Here is a 21,644-nt window from a genome sequence, read left to right as displayed (position 1 = left end):
GTCTTGATGCTGGTTATTTGGAGATGCACAGCAGAGACAAATGTAACCTACTTGGAGTCAAAGCAAAAGAATTTTCTAGAGCTCTTCTGCAGGACCACTGGCAGCAGAGCTGATGCTTCTGCACCAGGTGTGCGGAGGTGTTGCTGTAGTTGGCATGTGGATTGCAGGTGTGAGACCCACAGTGCCTCTGGCAGCTGCTGCCTCTTTGGATAGGCAGATTCCTTCTCATCCTTTCTGGGGAAGGTCAAGAATTAACAAAGACATAAAGAAAATGAAGCTCAACATCTCTCTGTGTCAGATTTCTTTTAAACTTCCCCTCTGTCAATGTTAATATCTCAGATCCATAGGTGATAGCAATAGATAGGTTAGCACAAAATCTATGTTGCAGGTATATGCTGTGGAGAAAACTGAATAAAGACAGTATTTGGAGAATTAGTTGCCTTTTTCTTTGTATTTTAGTTAGAGCTCTCTGTTCCCTAGCACATCTGGAGCCAAACTATATTTTAGCAATCAAGAGGAATCTTTGTTTCATGTATTTTTGCGTTATTTTCTTCGGATTTTTATTTGCCACATCTCAATTACCTGTCAATACACAGAAATGTGAATTGCTTCAATTTCATTTTAGTCAAGTGTAAAATTTATCATTCAGATAAACTAACATCAGAGTCAGTACCAGAGTGTGGAAGTGTTTGCTCTTCCTTGCTCATTAGTTAGCATTTCATCTGTGAGTATGGGATGGATAAATTTCAGTGTGTATCTGATTTAACCACTAAAAATGTATCTTCTTGTCATGATTTAACTGCAGACAGCAGGTAAGTACCACTTAGTACCTACTGGGATGGGGAGGGGAATCAGGAAAAAGGTAAACCTCATGGGTTGAGATAAGAAGAGCTTAATAATAATTGAAATAAAGTTTAAAAAAAATAGTAATAATAGGAAAAAGAGAGGGGTCTAAAGAAACACGTGTGATGCACAATAGAACTGTTCAGTTTACCACTGTGTGACCAATGCCCAGCCCATCCCCAGGCAGTGACCAGCAGCTCTTGGCCAACTCCCCCCAGTTTATTTACTGAGCACAACATTCCATGGTGTGACTGTCCCTCTGGCCAGCTAGGGGTCAGCTGTACCAGCTGTGCTCCCTCCCAGGCTCTTGTGCACCTGTTTGCTGGCAGAGCATGGGAAACTGAAAAAGGCTTCATTTACCGTAAGCACTGTAGTGACAACTAAAACATCAGTGTGCCACCAGCAGTGTTCTCATACTAAATCCAAAACGCTGCACTGTACATGCTTTGAAGAAAATTAACTCTCCCAGCTGAAATCAGGGCACCTCAGGTGAGTGAGGTGGGTACTTCAATGTTGTGCCAGCCCAGCTCAGGAGGACAAAAATGCCTTCCATCCCAAATTTGTCCTGTGAGAATGCCTTGTTTGTCTGTCTTTTCATCTTTAATAAGACATTTCCAGATGGAGTGTAATACTGAAATCAAGTTTTGCTTCTTTGTTTGCTTTTCAAGATTAGCAACAGCTTAGGATGAGCACTGCAGTTGGTGATCCTGTCAGGTGTCTCAGGTTCCACACCTGCTGCTGGCATTTTCCTCTGCACTATAAAAGGGTGTCTCTGGTTTTGTTTGTAAAACAGCTTTAGCTGTTTTATACAGGACATTTGTAAGCCAATTAAACTGGTAATGTGGTTTAACATCAGCAGAAATTTGGTAAAGGAGCCTTTCAGTTAACTAAGGCTTGTTCCATTCATAGGAAAATTCAGATAAATTAAGGATATATGTGAAGCAAGTGCACCAAGCCTACAGTGCTTTAAGCTCCTCTGTGGATGATCTAATTCTAAAGGAAAATGGCTGTAGTTCATGGTAGCTTAATCCTCTTTACAGTAAAGTCAGACTACTTTACCTCTCAGTGAGAATATCCACAGAGGGATTTAATGCATTTTGACTTACATGCATTATCATCATGAGTTTAGTTGGTTTATCTTAACTTCCCTGGATGTTCCTTTGTAGAAAAACTACAGACATAGATATCTAGTGCTAGCTTATTTAAAGCATAGTCATGTCCTTAATCTGCTATGGGTTTTAGTGTAACCATGTTAAGTGATAAGTGAGAACTGCTTTGTTAAGGGGTTCATATACATTCTCATGCCAAAGGATAACAAAGCTAGTTCTTTATTTGTGACTGGGCTACCCAGAAACAATCGAAAAGCCTCAGTGTAAGTGGTTGGCATCTGTTTGCATGCTGGGCACACTGCAATGCCAGTGACTCCTCAGACATAATTACAAATTCTGGAATTTAAAGCTGAGGCTCTACAAAATAATTCAGGTGATTACTTTTATCTCAGTCCATCCTCTGTGCTGTTTTGCAGGCCAAAGATAACAGGATTTGATACTTTGGAGGAACTTTGTCTCACATGGTTGTAAAATCAGCAGAATGCTGGAAACACCTTGCATCTTATGTGGAGAGATTCAATCCTATACCTGATGGGAAGGAGAAGGCAGGAGAAAACATTGACTAGGCATTTTTCCAGTCCTTGAAGCAGTTTTCTTTGAGAGAATGACATTTTTCATGCCAGACAGTTGGCAGCAGCTGTCACGTTGGGTCATCAAGTTGGGTGAAATGGACAAGACAGAGATGGAGACATGCAATGCTGTATGGTGTCATCAGAGCTAAAGACTATGAAATTCTTCTGCACAGATTTGACCCCTAAAGCGAACAGAACACACCAGGGATATCCCATGGCAATGGGAGTCCTCGTTCCAGCTCAACTGATTCAACTGGCCATGTTGCCTTTTATCCAGGTTCCTGTTTTCATCACATGACAGGAGATGCAGAAAGCACTAGGAAAACTACACCACAAGAGGGGTAAGGAATTCTTTGCAGATTTTTAAAACCCTTTTTCTTCTGCAGACTTGTTTGAGTAGTTTACTTTATAGTGACTTTGGCTTGAAGCTGAGGGCACTAACAAAGTTGTTATATAAAAGCATTATTAGTATTTGAGGATTTAGGCCTATGTTTCAGGAGTTCAAGTTTGCTGTGTCTTCTGTTATTTTTTATTTTAGCAGTGTTTGTGTACCATGCTTTTGTGAGTTAATGCATAGCAACTCAAGTCAGTTAAAAGTCTATGGTGTTAGTGAAACTGTGAACCACATAAAAGACTAAATTGCTTTTTCTCTTTCTGTCATTGCCACTACAATAAAAGCTGGCTTTCCTGTAAAATTTTTCAGAGTTTACCCCTGCAGAGCTCCCAGGCTGATGAGGGAGAAGTGTGATTAGGGGTGTGTAGAAGGGGGAGAACAGCTGACTAACAGTAATTAGGGTTGCTTGAGGCCTGTGGGCAGCAGAGGGCAAAACTTGCAACCACACACCCCAGGTCCCAGATGAATTGCAGTGTAATGGGAAAGGGTCAGCTGGGATCCCTCAGGACAGCTGCCCTGCTTGCACCCTTTCCAATAGCCCCGCTGAACATGCCAGGGAAGGATGGGAAGGACGCGGGGTAGATAGACAGTTATGACTGCAAGCAAGGAGGAAAAAGGGAATAATTTTTGGTATATTACTTATGGCCATTGTTTTGAACAATATTATACATACTGGGGAATGGGAGGGTGGGTAGGTCAGTCCCCTTACATGTGTCTGTGGGCAGAAGTTTCAGCTAGCAGAGTAATGGAAGGATTTGATGGATGTGAAGTATTTCCTGTGGGATAGATATGCCTCCATATCAATCTTAAATATAAATGAATCTCCTTTTACAGAAACACCAGCAATGTGTGTTTAAGTATAATAATAAATAAGTATAATACTTCACTGCATACCAAATGTGGGTAATGTAATACATTGCAAAAGTTTAGAAGAGCACCCACCAGATGTATACAGGCATTGAATTAGTTTTAAAAATCTAGTTTTGTTTTTAGAATGTAAAAAAACCGCCATATCATTATCATCTGAGGGACTGTCTTCACTAGGGCGATTTGAACATACTTCTTTGTGGTATTCACTTTGTCAAATAATCCAAATACTACCACTGATGATGAATGCTTGCCCTGCTTTTGGGTTCCTGTATGATTTGTCCTGTTTATTGTTTATTTTTTCCTTTTCTTCCTATTAGAACAGAATAATAATTTTGAAAGCATGAAAAATAGAAGATTTTTTAAATGTCTTAAATATAATTTTGTCTGGATGAAGGTTTGAAATGAGTAATGTTCTGTTTTTAAAAAGGTTGCTAATTATCTAAATTTCACTGTGGTTTAATTAGTAGCATCCACAGTAGAACGTGGGAGGTGGTGCTTATCACCTGCCAGAAAATGTTGTCTTCTGAGGAGGGTAAGTTATGTCAAACAAAATACAGCCTGATTTTTAGATCTCCAATACCATTCCCTTTGAAATCTCGGTGGGCAAGGGTGACTGAGCCTTAAGTGATTAGGAGAGAGGAGAACAGAGGTATTAATGCCACAACTGTCTCTGGGCAGGTCTGAGAGCCACCAGTATCCTGGGTGCTTGCTGTGGGAGGAGATGGCTCTCACTGAGCATTGCAGCCAGCAGCTCCTTACAGTTTGAGCAGAATTAAACCACGTGGCAGTGTCAGCATTTCTGGTAAATTGTACTCTGTCTCCATGTTATGCCTTCTTTGTTGTCCTTGTTAGCTGTTTTAATAAATACAGCCTGTAATTCTCTTTGAATGTATCTGATACGTAAAGGAGCTGGTACAGGGAGAGGTCATTTGTTATGGACAGCTCTGCCCATAGCAGCTACAAGCATGGAAATGCTGGGATCACCTTAATGAGGTGGCAGTTCTGAGCTGGAAGTCACTAAGGTCAGCAGAAAGGTGGCATTTCATGTCCACTGGATCAAACAAAACAAGGTTGAATCCTTACCTTAGGTTAGACTTGGTAAAGTTTCTGTAATCTGATATAATAATTTTATTGCCTGCTCTGGGAGTTTCCAAGCATTTTTGTTTTTCCTTCAGAGAACATTGTGGTACTATTGTGGTATCCACAATAATTTTAAATTTATTAGGTAAAGGAGGAATGCTAATCTGCAGGTCATAGGTAAATTATTTTTAATTGAGTCAATCCATGAAAGCTAAGCCAAGAAGAAGACAATAGAAGGCTTTCTATTAGTTATTTTGATATTTTTGTAATAAGCACACAGTTCCAGTCTGTGTAGTGGTACTGTTTTGTCTTTCTGTAGTCCAGTTTATTTTTCCATGGCATGAACACCCTCACATAGGTACCAGTACTGTGGTAGGCTTCATTTAGTGCACCAGGTGCATCCATGGAAATGGTGTGAGTGAGATTCAATGAGCCTCATACACCAAAATTAATTCTTTCAGGCATTCAAGAAGGTATAGAAACATCATGATCACAGGCTGAACATGATTTTTCAGAAAAACCGTCTTTTATGGCATTCTGATTTTCAAAGCATATTTACAAAACAAGCTGAACAGGAAACCTGCAAACAAAAAGTCCCCATTCTAGGAAATACTAAAAAGCAGGGATCACGTAATTTTGTAATTTTCATTCACTTTCTCTTAGCTTTTCACCTTTCACTTTTGTCCAGCTATCTCTGTTTCTCTCATTGCTGCCCCATGTGAGTGAGTGACTCTGGCATGGCTCCTGTGCTGTGCCCATTTGCTGCTCCAGAGGTGCTAATTTTCTTGTCCTCTCATAACGTCTAATTGATCATCTAGTAACTTCAACCCAGACCACAGCTTTCCAACATGCTTTTGCTGCAGATTGAAACCTCTGTTTCAGACCTGAAGAATGGCTGCTTTGCTTGCGTATTTCCCCCCCAACTCTAATAGTTGGTGTCATAAAAGATATTGCTTCTCTCCATAAACCTTGACTGTCTAGCCTGCATTTGTGTTCCTTGGGGGCAGCAAGCAGGAAAACAACCTCTTCAAGCCTGGAGTTTCCTTATAGCAAAAAATTGTAGCTATTGAATTATAGTTTTAAACATTAAACTACTTCCTTGACCCCATTCCACTGAATTTGAACATGCGTTGGTCTTAAGAATGAAACAGAAGGATTCCCAAGATTTTCCAGCCTGATTCTGGTCTGAGTGATCCAGAAGTCCCATCAGGGAAGTTCTTGAGCGCTTTGGCCATATTTTTAGTGGGCCATGAGGGACATAAAAGTCCTGTTCAGATATGGGGACCCCAACTGCAGCTGGGGCAGGAGTCCCACTGTGACAGTGCCAGCAGTGTCCCGGAGAGGCCAAAAGGCATACAGGGTGGATGGGGACAATCTGTGCAGTGCTGGTGCCCAGCCCTTACCCTGATGTGTCATCTGCAGGGAGATGGGAGCAGAGAGGAGTAGAGCAAGGCCATGTCCATGGCTGTCCCCAAGATGACCGGTTATGAGAATTGTGGCTTTGCCTTCATAGACATATTTTTGCATTTGGCTGTATTGTGGGGCACAGACCATCTGCTGCATCTCTGTTCATGGGCATGATTTGCTTGTGGGAAGTTGAATGTGGTATCCTTTGTACAGCTCTTAGCCATTGAGTGGAAATATCTGGAGGAGTGGGTTTCCCCTTACTGTTTGTTAGGCTATTCTAGCTAGTCAGCCTTGCCAGGTGAAAAATCCCTAAGCTGTTTCTTAAACCAGACAATAAAATATGATGCAGCAAACTAAGAGTGGGTCTGAGCCCATGCGAGGGCAACCTTCTGGGTCAGTCAGACTTTATCATACTGAAACTGGTAGTTTGGAATGTGCTCAATCTATCCATATTTTTTTGAAAGTGACTTTATCAATTGGTTGCCTTTAACTTCTGACAAGAGACATTGATGTAAGAGATTGGTAAAGTTTATGACTCATGAAGGTATTTGCTTCACTTACTTGTAATTTCTAGTGCAAATGTGTAGTTCGCCTGTACTCAACTGAGAAAGAAATGGCAGTGTACAAAGTAAGTAGAGCAGATTAATTAAATTGGCTGTTCTTGTTAACTCTTTCTGCTACTATAAAAGCTAGCAAAATTTTCTAAGATTAAAAGGTGATAAGATAATGAATTGTGATTTCTCATTGCTGCAATACGTTATGGGATAGTCTAGATTGATACTTAATTCAAAACATAATTAAACATTTATATAAATAAGTGTTCATTATGTTAAGAAGCATTAAAACATGGTTATAAACACTCTTTAAGTAACTGGCCAGCCACATGACATTGTTTTGACTGTTACTCTTCATTAGACAGTTTTCTTGGTGGGTTTTCTAGCAGTATGGTTGGAGTGTGTAGTGGTGTCTGATATGAGCTGGTGATCAGAGAGCCCCAAGCCGTGCAGCACAGTCCCCACCTGCCTGTGCAAGAGGCAATCCTGACACCTAGCTCTGCTCATGCTGTTTCACATCTCCCCATCTTTGTGGCTGTTGTGTAAAATTACTAAGTATGTTCCTAATTCCCCAAATTTGCTGATTCTCACTTTTCACAGAAATGCTTCTTGTCACTAAAAGCTGATGAGGAAAGATGATTTAAGGCACTTGCCCTCACTCCTAGCTGCACTGTGAATGCTTGGCTTTCAGCTCATGCTTGTCCCACTGAACAGCAGGGTGAAACACAGGTATGGAGGGACTGAAGTTCACACCTATTGATACTGGGGAAATAGACAAAAATGTAAAATAAACGTCATTGGTACAAGATGACTTGTACCTTGCTGCGAGCTGGGAAGTTTTGCTGTCTCAGCCTGTTGCTATGGAGCCCTGAGCTATTTGGTGTTTGAGGGTTTCCTCTGGGCTACCAGTCTTCTGTGGGTCAGTACTAAAAGTTGGCAGTTTCTGGACTTTTTTCTCCTTCCAGGGTCTGCACAGCAGCTCCCTGCCCCAGTTTCTGCACTGCTGGGGCCGTGGGGGTTGAGCAGTGCTTGGTCTGGGTGCAGCTGGCAGGGAGGCACAGCCCCAGCCTGGCTGGGCTGGGATGCAGAGCCTTGCATCAGGTGTGCTCTGGTTTTACTGGGCTGCTGCAGTTTCCATTTCTGCTCTGAGCCAGCTTGCTCTCCTCGCTGAGCCCTGCCACCCTGCCCCTGCCCACCCAGGGGCTGTAACGAGGCCTTGGCTCCCTCATTGCTTTGCTGATGGCTTTGCCTCCTTGCATAGTATGTTAGAAAGTAGTGTAGGATGTGTTGGAAAGCTCAGAAAACAGGGTTTTTTTAAACACAATTGTTCTGCCATTGCCCAGGTAGTGGCCAATGTAGTGCAGGAGCACAGGCGTGCACTTCTGGGCCATTAAGACTTTTTCTTGTCTGCTTGGGGTCTGGCCTGACAGTGTGAAACATAGGAAGGCTCTCCAGTGAGAAAAATCTTATCATGACAGAGGGCTCAGGAGGGAAGCCCTGCTGTGGGGTCAGAGCGGTGTAAGAGCTGGTGGCTGGCAGATGGCGGTCACTGGCAGGGACAGCCACAGAGCCAGGGGGCCATCAGCTATGGAGCTGGAATGGCAACTGCAATCCCTACATCACAGCACCAGCCAAAGAAAGTCAATGTTGGAGTGGTGATGGGCAAACAGCAGGGCCTGACACAAAGGGGGGAGCGAGAGGCGCTGAGTGGGAGGCAGCAGCAGAGAGCAGCATGGAGCCGCGCTGCCGGGCCCTGGGCCTCATGCAGGGCCAGCCCTGCTTGGCAAGGCAATTCCAGTGTGGCTGGTCTGAGTGGGGAGCTCTGCTGAGCACACGGACACGTTTTGTCCCTTGGCGGTGTTAGCGGGGACCCTCAGTTGGCTTGGCTCGTGCAAGGAGGCGTCCCAGCCCTGTGACAAACGCTGGCCGTGCACTCGCCATGCCAGCGAGGGCAGCCATGGCTGCCTCACACCTCTGAGGGCTGCCTGCTCTTAGGGGGTCGCTCTGCTGATCTACTTTGCTGGGTTTTAACCTAACAGAAGGAAAGCCTTCGAGCGCTGCTAAAAGGAATAAAATTATAGTTGTACTTCAGGGAGCAAAAATGATCTCTTTTGGCTGTTGTGCTGTTATTGCAAATTGTGTGTGTGTGATTTATCCTAATTAAAAAAAATATGACAGACATAAGCCATAGAAATATCTGTAAATGACACAATCTGGTCCTGTCTTTGTTTATCACTATCATAATGCATTGCTGGCCTCCTAAAATTATTAGCCTTTGTGACTTGCTAATAGCCACGGACTCTGTCTTGTGAAATTGAATGGTGTACAATAGTAAAGCAGAATGTGAACATTTCAGTGTCGGATCAACATTTCACTTGGTTATGCTAGCTCCTACTTTATTGCTATTAAAAAAGTACTTATTTATTTTCTGTCTGTTTGTTTAGTGGGCAGAATTTTTCAAGCTTGTAGTTTAAATACAGAAATCTGGAGGGGGGTTCAGAATTTTTCCTTTATTGGAGCAAATTAAATGGTTCTCCATTACATAAGACTGCTCTATCAAATTAATACCAGTCATTTCCCCATGTGTGTTGAGTGAGTTTTCAGATCAAACTGGACCTCTGAAGGCATATACACTGCTGCATTAAAGGAAAATACTGCGATATTCTGTATCAAAAAGGTTAAACTCATCAGATTCTATGTAAACACTCATTTTACCCCAGCTAACCTGTAAAGATTTCATTTTGCTTCATTTATCTTCTCCCTTACCCTATGCTAAACCATTCCCAGCTTCGAGGAAAGAATCATGTCTCCATTCATTTCCTATCTTGCTGAATTGCCTTCGCATTTCCTATCATCTGCACATAATCCTATTCTCTCCATTATTGTCTTAATACCAAGTACAGCACAAGATAATGGATAGGCACTGTAATAACAGTGTGGCCTGTAGGAGCCCCTCGAGGGAAATATCTTTGACGCTGGTAGAATATTAATGCATCCCAGGTCCCTGATCTTCCTCTTTCACTTCATCTCCTGTTTTCTAAACTACATAATGACTTTCATATACATGACAAAAGCATTAGAACAGAAAAAGACTCATTGATGAGCAGCAGGGCTGTGTGATATTAAGAAGCACTATTCTCAGCTCTTTGTACAGTTTTTGACCACCATCAGAGACAGTGTATGCAGGTAATTTCTGATTTGAATAGATACAGGCAGAAAGAAGCATTATTGTACTCTGTTAATCCAAATGCCCATCACAGGCGCTGCGTGAAAATAAATTAAAATGTAATTCTTCAATAATGCATCTGTCTACAGGATGATTTTCAGCAGATTAAAAACAAACAACTTGATATCACTTAGAAAGGCTAGTGGATTGTTTCTGAGAAGTTTAATCATCAGCAGATTATGAATGGAACAGTAAATCAAAGCAGGGTATGTTAAACAATGTAGATTGTGTTGTAGTGGTAATTTACTGTACATAATTTTTTAATAAAAGGGAAAAATTGATTTTTGTGAGCGTAAACATTGAATCCTATGAGAATTTAGCTGCTGTTATTGGAAAGGGGAATGTAAAAAATGCTATTCTTGTCATGTAGGAGCAATAACCTTTCATTCCTCCTACAAAAAAAAACCCAGTTTGCTCCCTTTAGGGCTGCCTTTAAGCATAACTCCTTTTCTCATTTTTCTTTCCTTTTGTGACATGCTCTGTATTTTTCTATAATATTTTGCAAATATGATATGTATTTCTGATTCACACTTCACCAGGGTATGCACCCTGGTGAAGGGGGGGAACCCCCAAACTTTCCTTATGCCCAGAAGGAGCTCTCCAATTTCACACTGTGAATTTGCTTTTGCTTTTAAATGGAGATCTGCCAGCCGACATCCCTTGTTGCTTGTCTTGAAGGTCTGGCTATCACTGCTCCTGGTGTTGGTTTTCAGGTGAAACCTCAGGCTGGGGGCTCTGCAGCAGCCCTATCTCCCCCTGCCTGCTGCCAGTTGCTGTAGGAGCAGAGCAGCTCCTGACCATCAATCATTGCAGATAATATCTGAGGAGAAAGGAAGAAATTATTTCAAGTCAAGGGAACTGAGTTAGGAGTAGGAGCCAAGCAGCAGTCTGGTACTGGCAGCGTGCTGGAGAGGAGAAACACTGAAGTCTGGAAGAATCAAGGATGAAAGCTAGTCCTGATGGAATGTTGCCTTGAGATTTAAAGAAATTGCAAAAGTGCTTGAAAATTAGTTATATGTTAGATGAAAGATTAAGAAAATGTGCACAAAATGCAGATACCCTGTGCTTTAAGAAGGTGGCTGTTTCCCTTGTTAACTGCTAAGTAAATGCTAAGAAGCATCTTCTAACTTCAGTGCTCAATCCTGACCCAGCTTTGCAAGGGGCTCTGGGGAGTCCAAGGAAATGTCAGGGTGAGTGACTGAAGCCATACTAAAAGAAATCTCTCCCAAGAGTAAAAGAGGAGACAGCCTGTCTATTCCTGGGCCTACTGTTGTTTTATGCTCTAATTTTATTTTCAGCTAATTCATTTGATTGATTTCACTGCTTTTAATGTTATTTCTTCTGTTTTGAACTCATGTGCACTGTGAAATAGTCTAATATTGAAATATGCTGCTTCTGCATTTTAAACTGTGCTCAGCAGAGTGGAAAAATGCACATGGATCTTCAAGACATTATACTGTACATCAGAAACCTGAAGCTGTCCTTTTGGAACCTGGTAAAAACTACATTATTGAGCTCTGTTATATCATTAAAAATGCAATGCCTTTTCTTCCACATGTTTACTTGCCAAGAGAAAAAATGACATCCTGCCTGACATTGGTAGTGTGGTATCCCAGTTTATAAGACTGTAAACAAGAAGAGGTGAGAAAGAACTCAGTTTCTGTTAGTATTCACTTAAAAATTGTGATATTCTAAATTTAAGTATGGAATCAAAATATCAGGTTGTTTCATTTTGTCTTCAAAATTAGTCTGGTGAATGGCTTTTGTTACTCTTCTATTGCTGTCCTAAAATGAGGAAAGCACTTTAAGACCATACTGTAAAAACAATACCCCTCAAAGTCTCTTGGAGACTTGTGGCCAGCATTTGGGGGACCAGAATTTGGGGCACCCTTCTATAACCACTCTCTGGAGGCCCTGGGAAGGTCCTTGTTAGCCTGATAAACCAAAGTCTGTTTTATGCGCAGAGACCCTTTATAGCTTTCCTTGTATTTATTGACTTCACTGTGTCTGTCACACTTTTGTGATGTTTGGTGTAATATAGTAAACTAGAAATTATTACTTACATCATGAATACAGGCAAGTCAATGACCCCTAGCAAAGGCTGGAGACCTGGTGTTTTTGGTTTTGCATAGACTTACATCAGAAGACCAGCAGATTTTCATCTTCAGGGACACAAAAATAAAACTGAGAAAAAATAATGGCTTGTTGGTTTTGATTTTGGTTAGGCTGCTTTTATCCCCTCAGTCTTGGAAACCCAAGGACATCATGGTCTCAGGCTCTAAGAGCTGTAAAGAGCTGGATCTTGTACCTTGGATTGACTTGTAAGTGAAGAAAGACTTTGATGGTTCTGATTATTCTGTATGAAGCATAAAAATTGATGTATTTCTTTTCAGCCTTGGTTGTAGGTGAAGGCAGGACAGGAGTCTGCAGCAACAAAGAATTTGTCTGGGTCATGAGAGCTGTTTCAGAGTGAGTGAATGGGTCTTCCCTGGGACTTAGAGTTGGGTGGTTGTGACTCCAGAGATGGTTGAATTCTATTTAAAGAATTTACTTGGCTCTGGTTTGTTGGTTCTGACTTACTAAATGCTGTTAATTATCGCAGGGGTTTTTTTTCTTACTTACAATCACCTTCAGGTTTTTGACCAAGAAAAAACTATCCTTTGTAGGGCTGAAGTACAACTTTGATGTCTTTCATATACTAGCTGCATCTCATGACCTCTGGCATATGGCAAAATTATCTTTTAAATTGGCTTCTAACAATTAAGTGTAATTTTGTAATTCAGAAACAGTTTTATTAAACAAGAGAAACTGTGTTTATGATCCATTTTTGACTTATTTTTTTAATATTCAGAATTATGAAGTTGAAATTTGCAGTTTCATTTAACTATTATATCTTGGTTTACAGCCTGTTATGCCTCTTCTTTTAAAATGTATATTACTAGCAAGAAATCTAAATAAATTATCATAAACCTTTTTCTTGATTCTCTCTATATATTTCTACTCTTAGAGAAAAAGATTCCCTTCAGTAGAGTGTCTTTGATAGCATCATTTTTCATATCTTAAGAGGTACTGCATGTGTTCTGTAAAATACGCTTGAAAGGATTTTTTTGACTGATAGTAGTTTATGTTGTTTCTAATCTTAATCCAGGCATCACTAATTTTGTGTTTGCAAGTAAACACGATAATGAATGAGAATCCTCCTAGCATTGTAATTGATGTTGCTCTTTTGTATCCTGGGTTCCAAATCTGTGTGCAATTGTCAGTGCCCTATAGAAATGTTAATTATCCTGAGTAATCCTGTTTGCCTTCATCAGGCTGGAGCAGTCCTAAGCAGTAAGAAGGTGGCATCCAAGATAGTTAGAAAGAAATACAACAGTAAAATGATGCAAAATACCAGACTGGTACAGTTGTAGCCAGGATAGGGAGTGGTATAGGACTGAGAAGAGGAGCATAGGCTATAAAAATGGCATGGGATGTGTTTGGTAGAAATGAAGGAGATTACCTAAAAACCAGTAATTTGAAGCCAGCTATAAAATGGAGAGCTGAGGCCACGGAATAACATCTTCTCCCCACCCAGGCACTTGAAGGGGTCATTTTCTGTTCCTCCCCATGTGCACAGGCACTTTATGGTGGTGTAGAAAGGAAGGAAGATGACAGACCATGCTTTTGGCAGGATGGCTCCTGGAGCGCTGTGTGTGCTGCTGGGGAGTGAGCTGGTGGCAGACGGGAGGGTGCAGCTGCTGCTCTCCAGGGCTGGGGAGCTGCACGGGCTCTGGTGGTGCTCTGCAGAGAGCTGCATTTGCTGCCAGCTGCATTTCTGCTTGACTAGGCAGGTTCCTTGGGCTTTTGAAGTAGAGGGAGAAGGTGCTGAAGTATGTCTCGTGGCATTTGTCCATAGCAGTCAGACTTCTTTTAGAGATGGTGGTGGGTAAGGTGGCTGCAGTGCAGCTGAGTCAGTATATTCAGAGAGTTAATCTGGAATGTGTTGGTGCACCAGGCTCTGCTACCTGTAGGACACGTGAACATGTGTTGGTGAGCAGGGTATGCAGTTAAGTCCTTATTAAAATGTCAGTTCACAGTCAAATGGCAAGTTTAGAAGTCGGTGTGAAAAAATTAACCTTGTTATAGCAGTAAAAAAATCATACTCATGTATTTGCAGAGTGGTAGGTGTGCTAGAAAGCTTGTTATCTCAGTTATGGAGTCCTTTGAGGTTCCTTGGTGTGGTACTCAGTGGATTCTGAGAAAAATAAAGTCTGAATGTTGTAATCATCTGAAATCATACAGAACAGGATGAGCTTACTTGAACTTTGAATCAATGTTTGTGAAACTTTGAACCAGTGTGTTCATGATAACATGGACAGCAGACCTTGTGTTGTACTGAGAAAAGAAAAATTACTGCTAGAGAGAGCAAAACTTGCTTTGGTTTGCAATTACTTTTTTATGTAATTTTTGGGCTAGTTGATACACTGTTGGAATGCTTTGCTCATGTCATATTCAAATTTGGACTGCAAAAGCATGGATTTTTGTAGGAAGACCTTATGTAATTAAATTTAGAAAGCTGTTGAATAATTTGTGATACTTAATGATCGCTTTGTGGATTATGAGGCATGCTTAACAACTACTATTTTCCTCTTTGTTATTTGTTGAACCTAGGTAGCACAGTTTTGTTTCTTTAGGTTGCAACCACTTTGCTTTGGTGTCTTCTGTAATCATCCATTTTTCTTTCTGGAGAGAGTGTCTTGGATAGCAAAGTGGAGGCAGAGCCATTTCTGGTGAATTCAAGCAAAGTGGAACTTTGCTGTGTAGCCGTGCTGGGCACATTTCTAGAACTTCAGCAGGTACCTGCCATTAGCAGGGCCTCTGCCTCAGTGTGCTCATTTCTGGTGTTGCTCTCTCAGCATTGTTTCCTCAGAAATATGGGATTACTGTAAGTTGCCTGTCAGACACCGATGAAGGAACATTGTTTACTGTGGTGCCTTCTAATTTCAAAACTGGAATACTGTAATTTTTTCCTTAATGGACTTCCAGGCTCTACTGTGTGGAGATTAAAGGGAATTTTAAAAATTTACCAAGAAATCTTTCATGGGCACCAAATTTTGCACTCACATTAAACCAACTCCCCATACTCCCTCCTGATGTAGTTCCATTTTTTTTTGTTTTTGGAACACAATTGATCTCATTAAAAGGCATTAACATGTTTTTAATCTCATCATCAAATTAATCCTGTTGATATTGTTTGAATCTTCGTAACGCAATACAGAAAAAAACCCCTGTAATTTGGCGTTTTCAGATTTTCAGTGCAGCTAAACTGACATGCTGAATTGTACCAACCCTCAGGCTGTCAAGAGATGCCCTGAAAAAGCCCTTAGCCCTGATTATCCATTGGAACAATGGCTGTGTCTCTAATTTTAGACAGCTGCAAGCGGGGTGACTGTGAAGAAGCAGGACATTTTGTGCTGCATTCTCTTCTCAGGAACACGAACTCTTCTCTGCTTGCTTAAAGCCCTGCTGTTTACAAGCCTGAGATCTTCTTGTAAACATGTGCTTCTGCACCGTGAAGGCTCCAGCCTGTAGCACTGTCCTATTCTCAGAGAGCAGCCCCAGATCCCTGCCTCTCTCAGCACTCAGTGCCCTGCTGTTCGCACCTCTGAAATTCTTTTATGTAAAAGCTGCGGTGTCTGACTGAAGTCGTGTTCTGCTGCCCTCTTGCAGAGAATGCTTCATGCGAGTGTCTACGTTTTTCCTGGGTAACATTTTCTTTTCTCAGAAATTCAGAATATAAATATTCACTTAGACCATGCTTCCTAAATCAATGACGTCTTGTCGATGGGAGTGAAGTTTTCATAAAAATACCGTTGTCAGGCAAGGCTTTGTGCAGCAGCTACTAACTAGATGGGGGGGAAATTGAAACTGTGAATAATTTTTATCTACATATCCCTGATGACTGATTTGCACACCTGTAACTGAGGACACTTCTTGTAACACTGCTTTTAAGTGGGAAAGTTACTGAATATAGAAAAAAAAAGAAAAATCCCCAAACCCTGTAATCATAAAAGAAACTGAGTATAGATTTGGAAAAGGGGATATGTAAAATACCTAGTTAAAAAAAAAAAGAAAAATCCTGTGTAGAAGTTTCAAAACTCAGATGAGCATTGTGTGTGGAGATAAATCATTCCCAGAGGCAAATGCTGCAAGAAAATTATTCTTGTCATTTTCTATTCACTTCCACTACCTTGATTTTAAAATCGACTCTTCTAAAATATATACATTTCAAGCTGTATCTGCAGTGTGCTGCTGTGTTGCATCGCACTGGGGCAGGCTGTGCTCCACTCTCTTCTAGGTGGGAGATGTGCCATTCCTGGCACTGTTTTAAATTGCTCTGTCCACCTAATGGAAGTGATGACTGAGAGTAGATGTTGTTCGTGTCTCTTAGCGACCCACTCATTGTCTTCTCTTGTGATTCTTTAATTTCTAGAGGGTATTTTGGGCATTGCTGTTACACAGCCATCTGGTAGCTCTTGAATTTATGGAATCTGCCAGGGGGACATGTGCTGACATTCAAAAAGAGAGTAAAAGACTGTTAACCAAAATATTCTCCCCTTTGTTTAATAGTTAATAGTTGGCTTGTACTTGTCACACCAGAAAATTCTTCTTTAGAAATAAAAAATCAAATTAAAAAGATGTCATAAAACCTTCTGTAATTCATCAAACTGTCCTCCAACTGCTGATTGACCTGCTTTCATATGGATATTCTTACCATTACACACAAAGTAGTCTTTGTGTGTAGTAAAACCTCTGTGGAATTGGTGCAGCAAACCCTTGAAATGTGCATAAGCAAAGTTACATGTATTACCTACTTGCCTTCCTGGTGAAAGTTTTAAAGACATTCCATGAGAATTTCCATCAGATGGAGCTCTGCAGTTGGTGCTTGCAGCCCCTGCCAGGATGCAGCATCTCCCCACATGCAGCTGCTATGGCAGGTCTCTCCTCCCCTGTTGACAGTAGCCCCGAGTCCACCACAAAAGATTTGCTTTTTGTATTTGATTAGCAAACAGTGAGTTTTTCTGTTCCATGCAGAAGGCACTAAAAGAAACTGTTTTGCCTAATTGCACCTATGCATTATTTAATTTTCTACTTCTTGTTAGTGGTGTAGTGAGCAAAACCTGCATTTCCATATAGAAAGCCTCTAAAGCCAAACCCTTTGCACTGACACCAAAATTAATTTGTCTGAGTTCTCTGGAACTCAGAGCTGGACTATTAGTTCTCTGGAACTAATGGAAGCATGAAGAGAGCCTTCCCCCTGGCAATCTTTTCTTTTGCTATCTCATTTAGATACTAGAAACAATTATGAAATCTTTCAGTGCTAAATGATTTTTGAGATGCCAGTTGGTCCTTGCTTTTTCATATAATTCCTAGAACACAAGTTCTGAACTTTTACAGGTTAAATTACCATACTAAGGCTAACTACAATGTATATCAAACTTTTATTAGATAGAGGTACTATTCAGAATTGTCTTGTGGTAATCTGCATGTATATGTATACTGCAGAAGCTACAGTGATTCTAATGCTACTGAGGATTTAATACCAACTCTAAATCATTGGACATAATCATGTGATCTTATTGTTAATTCTTTCCTTCTTTCCTGGTTCTTGCCAGCAGAAAGACACTTGGCTAAAATGAACTGTAGTCTAAAGGGTACGTGGGAGGCAGCAGGACAATAGCACATGTGGAGCCATTTCCCTTTCAGAAAGGATGTAAATCCTCTGGGTAAGCAAGAGTTTGCCTATGATGTGACCATGCTAATTTGTGGTTGATTGCTGAAGCAAATCACAGCTTTCTGCTGCAAATAGCAATCAGCAAATCCCTGCTGGGCACGTGGTTGAGGTGCATTTTCCTACCCCACGCTTGCAGCAGAGTGCAGCACACTGAAGCTGCGCTTACAGCATCAGTGGTGGGAATGCAGTGATTTGAATGATGTGGAGCAAGATACTCTTCCTGCTGCTTCTGTGGCAGAGTGCCTGGTGGCTGAAATGCTGCACCCTCACTGCTGCACTCGCTGACTGTAGGGAAGCAAGGGGGGGTTCCCAAAAGGAATTACCCTTCTCCATGATTTTGTGCACTGCAGCGAGGCTCAGTGTGGCACATCCAGGTTGGGATGGGATGTACCACACAGGACATCACTGATACAGAGCTGCACAGAGAGTGCAAACCACTGGCTGCTGAGATAACCTGTCTGCTGAAGATGCTGCTGTCATTTCAAGATGTTGTTGAGAGCATAGAAAATAATACTTAAGAAGTGCTTAAAGTAGACAGCATGCAAGTGAATTGGAATGTATCAAGGGGAAAATGTGATAAACTACTCAGCCTTTGACAGTACTCTGTGACACCTCAATTTTTGGAGAAAATTATAAGCTTCTGATAAAATAATAAGAAAAAAAGAAGGAAACAGAAGTCTATCTTTCATCTGCTTCCATCTGTCTAGTTCACAGGAGTGAATACTGGTATAGGAGCAAGAAGCAGAGGGTAAAGGGGGATTGAGATGGGAAGGATTGTGATTATACCAAGAAAAGGGGGTATAATCAAGTAACACAAGCAAGATTAAAGAAGAAAGGGAACTTTCATATGCTGCAAAACAAGAGAAGAATAAAAAATTGGTGGCCTATAGTATTCCTCCTGTAAATACATAAACAGTATTAAAAAAAAAGATACAGATATATATATATTAGTCTTTCCAGTGGGGCTACAGCAAAACTTTTGCTAAGGGATGAGCTGACAGAATAATAGTGAAGAGTGTTGCTATAAGTTCTCCTAAAACAAAGGGGGAATTTCACTAGCATGACATTCTAAGGAAGCTTAGAGCAGAACTCATTTTAGAGCCATCTTTGCAGGTTAGCATGAGCATGTTGAAGGCAAAATAGGCAGTAATGGTATAGTGGTTAGATGTGAATACCACCAGTATTGAAGTTAAAAGCTAGCAGAAGTACTAGGGTAAGTAGAGGACCATTAACTTTCATCTCACTCATTTCCAGTCTTTGAAAGGAAGGTGAAAAGGCAGGAGGAGAAAGCAGTACTACAGAAAACAGCAGAAAAAATAACTTGATGAAAATTATACTAGATCTGTAGAACTGGAAAGACTAAAGGACCTATTCCTAATCAATAGCACCTCTGAGATAAAACAATGGAAAAGACAGAGAAATTATTCATCATCTGAGATGAGACAAGAGTGAGAGGAAATACAGGAAATTATTAGGATAAATATTAAGCCAAGCCCTCAGTGGTATGGTTTGCCCATGAAATTGTGTCTGTGCTCTGTGATGTGCCATGTTTCAGTAGAATGCAAAATTCACTCTTGAATGCATTTTGAAAAAGGATCTTGTCATAGCAATACACTGGGGTTCTCCATCATCCTGTGCTTAAACTTTGCTCAAAGCCAGAATATGCAGGATAACCTTTCTTATTACAGAGTAGGGCCAAAAGCTTTCCAGCAAAGAGTAGGATAATTTTTGGGAGATGCAGTTGAATATGCCATACTAAATAAAACTGTAGTTTGACACAAAATTTGGGAACACTTCTCCTGCTATTAGTGAGATGTACCTGGTGGAAGCTGTGAGACTCCAACTGAAATACATTGCAAAGTCACAGTGCTGTGTTAGACAAAAAGGTTAGGTCTAACCTAGAATTTTCAGGCTTAAAAAATAGACAAAATGAAAAAAGAAAAATATAACTTCAGTGTCTTCAATGAAAACCTTTCCTGTGCTCAGATCATTCAATCTGTTTCATCCATATAATGAATCAGTGCACATGCTATACAGAATGGAAGAGTAACAAAATTTCAGCTAATATCAGCAGATGTTAACCTGTATCATAGCACTTTCTGTAACCTGATGTAATGCTGTGTGTTTAGGGGCCGGGGCAATGACCTTTCCAGGAGGAATTGTCCCTTTTTCCACAATGATGACAGTGAAGAAGTAGGGAAAATATTGGGGACTGTTAGTAGGGATATTTTGTATTCCTCTCTTATATATTGCCTATTGGGGATGGAAAATCTCATGCCACATTTTTGTGGTGGTTATGTGCAAGAAAGCAGGTAGGTGTGAGGGGGGTGGCTGCCATGCAGGAGGCTTTCACTCCACAGTGTGTCAGCCTGTCAGTGCCTTTGTAGGAGCTCTGCTTCATGTTGCAGTGTAAAGAGCTGCCAGGAGAGGGGGAAAAATGGGGAAAAAGAAGTTTGGTTAATAAAACAGACTTGTCCTTTGAGTGAGAAGCATGGGTGATGTATCAGTGCCTGTACCAGGCTGTAGAGCTGTACATCCTCAATTGCATATTAAAGACTAAGAAAAGACTCCAAAAGCCTAAACTGCCAGTCTTCTGCATGTATTTCTGTGAGCCTGGGTTTGTGCCATGGGTTCAGGTTATGCTCTTTCTTGTTTATACAACCACAGGCTTCTTGGAGCATCTGCCTTTTGTTCACACCATGATTAAATTGTACAGGGGGAACATGTGTTTCTCAAATCTCCCTGCAGCTCTTTGGATATGACTGTTTTAAGTTTGACAAGAGGAGGCAAGGGTGCACATGAAAGTGTGCCATTCTGAGTTTGTTCTTTTTGGTGCTTTCATATTGCAAAGATCAATAATTTACCTCCTGTCAAGTGAAACCAGGAGATTAGTTGCATTAATTTTTGAATGCTTTCTTAGTGTGTGTAAATTGATCTTACCTTGCTGAAGTCATGTTTGCAGCCTTACAGTACTGTGGTGGCAGGGGAGCTACACTGAGCTGTACTGGCTGAATGTACAGCTTAAAAAGCACAATATGTGAATAAACATAGCTGTTATAACAGGAGGCAGGGAATCGTCAACAAACTTGTGGTTTGATGGGGCTGGGCACTGTTTTGGTTTAGGCTGCTTATCAGATTTTTCCTCCAAGGTAATGTTTCGTTGTTTGTTGTTTTCTTCTCAAGTACATCCTCTGCTCTTGGTTTAGCTCATCATCTATACATATGGCACAGAGCTTTAGGCTGATTTCCAGTGCTCTCAAAATGGCCAGTCAGCCCTTGCCCAGCCTGTTGTGATTGCCAGTGTTTTGTGGGTATGACGGGTGCAGAAATTCTGTGCTAATGTTCTGGGGGGAGGGGGGGGGGGTTATGTTTTCAGCTGAACTCTCAAAGCAAGTGGTGCTGCTCATCCTGAGCACTTTGGTGCAGTGACACCCTCGTGCTGATGTGCTGTGTGTCTCTGACCCTGTAGGCACTCTGTGGGTCTCACCCTCCTGCTCCTGCCTTGCTGCCCAACAGGAACGTAGCCTCAAGTGCCTGTGGCTCCTCCCAGCTCACCATATGGTTCTCTGCATACAGGTTTGGGCTCATCCAGGGGCTTCTGGTGCTGAGGAGTGCTTGCTGTAGGAGGGGAGTGATGCCTGCCCAGCAGTGTCTTTGGGTGGAGCAGAGGTTCTTCACACCTTCACAAGAGGTGTTTTTGCTCCATTATCCCTCTGCAAGTACTATGCCTGGTAGATATTGTGCCACCTAAAACATTCCTTGCTTACATTATTCTGAAAAAATGCTGGTGATAATCACCCACCAGCAGGCAG

The 21,644-nt window shown here is 41.3% G+C and overlaps 1 long non-coding RNA gene across 1 annotated transcript in view; it reads left to right on the top strand.

The window, feature by feature from the left end:
* LOC129046774 (uncharacterized) overlaps positions 1–21,644 on the top strand; it is a 124,105-nt gene that overhangs the window by 78,418 nt on the left and 24,043 nt on the right. Inside the window, exon 14 of the long non-coding RNA XR_008508543.1 lies at positions 2,369–2,865. This is a non-coding gene — a long non-coding RNA (uncharacterized LOC129046774). The remainder of the gene's footprint in view (positions 1–2,368; positions 2,866–21,644) is intronic.

The sequence above is a fragment of the Molothrus ater genome, chromosome 9 (assembly GCF_012460135.2).
Source record: "Molothrus ater isolate BHLD 08-10-18 breed brown headed cowbird chromosome 9, BPBGC_Mater_1.1, whole genome shotgun sequence".
In the NCBI taxonomy this organism is placed as follows: Eukaryota; Metazoa; Chordata; class Aves; order Passeriformes; family Icteridae; genus Molothrus; species Molothrus ater.
Note: the sequence above shows the minus strand (reverse complement) of the source record. Positions and strands in the feature narration are given on the sequence as shown.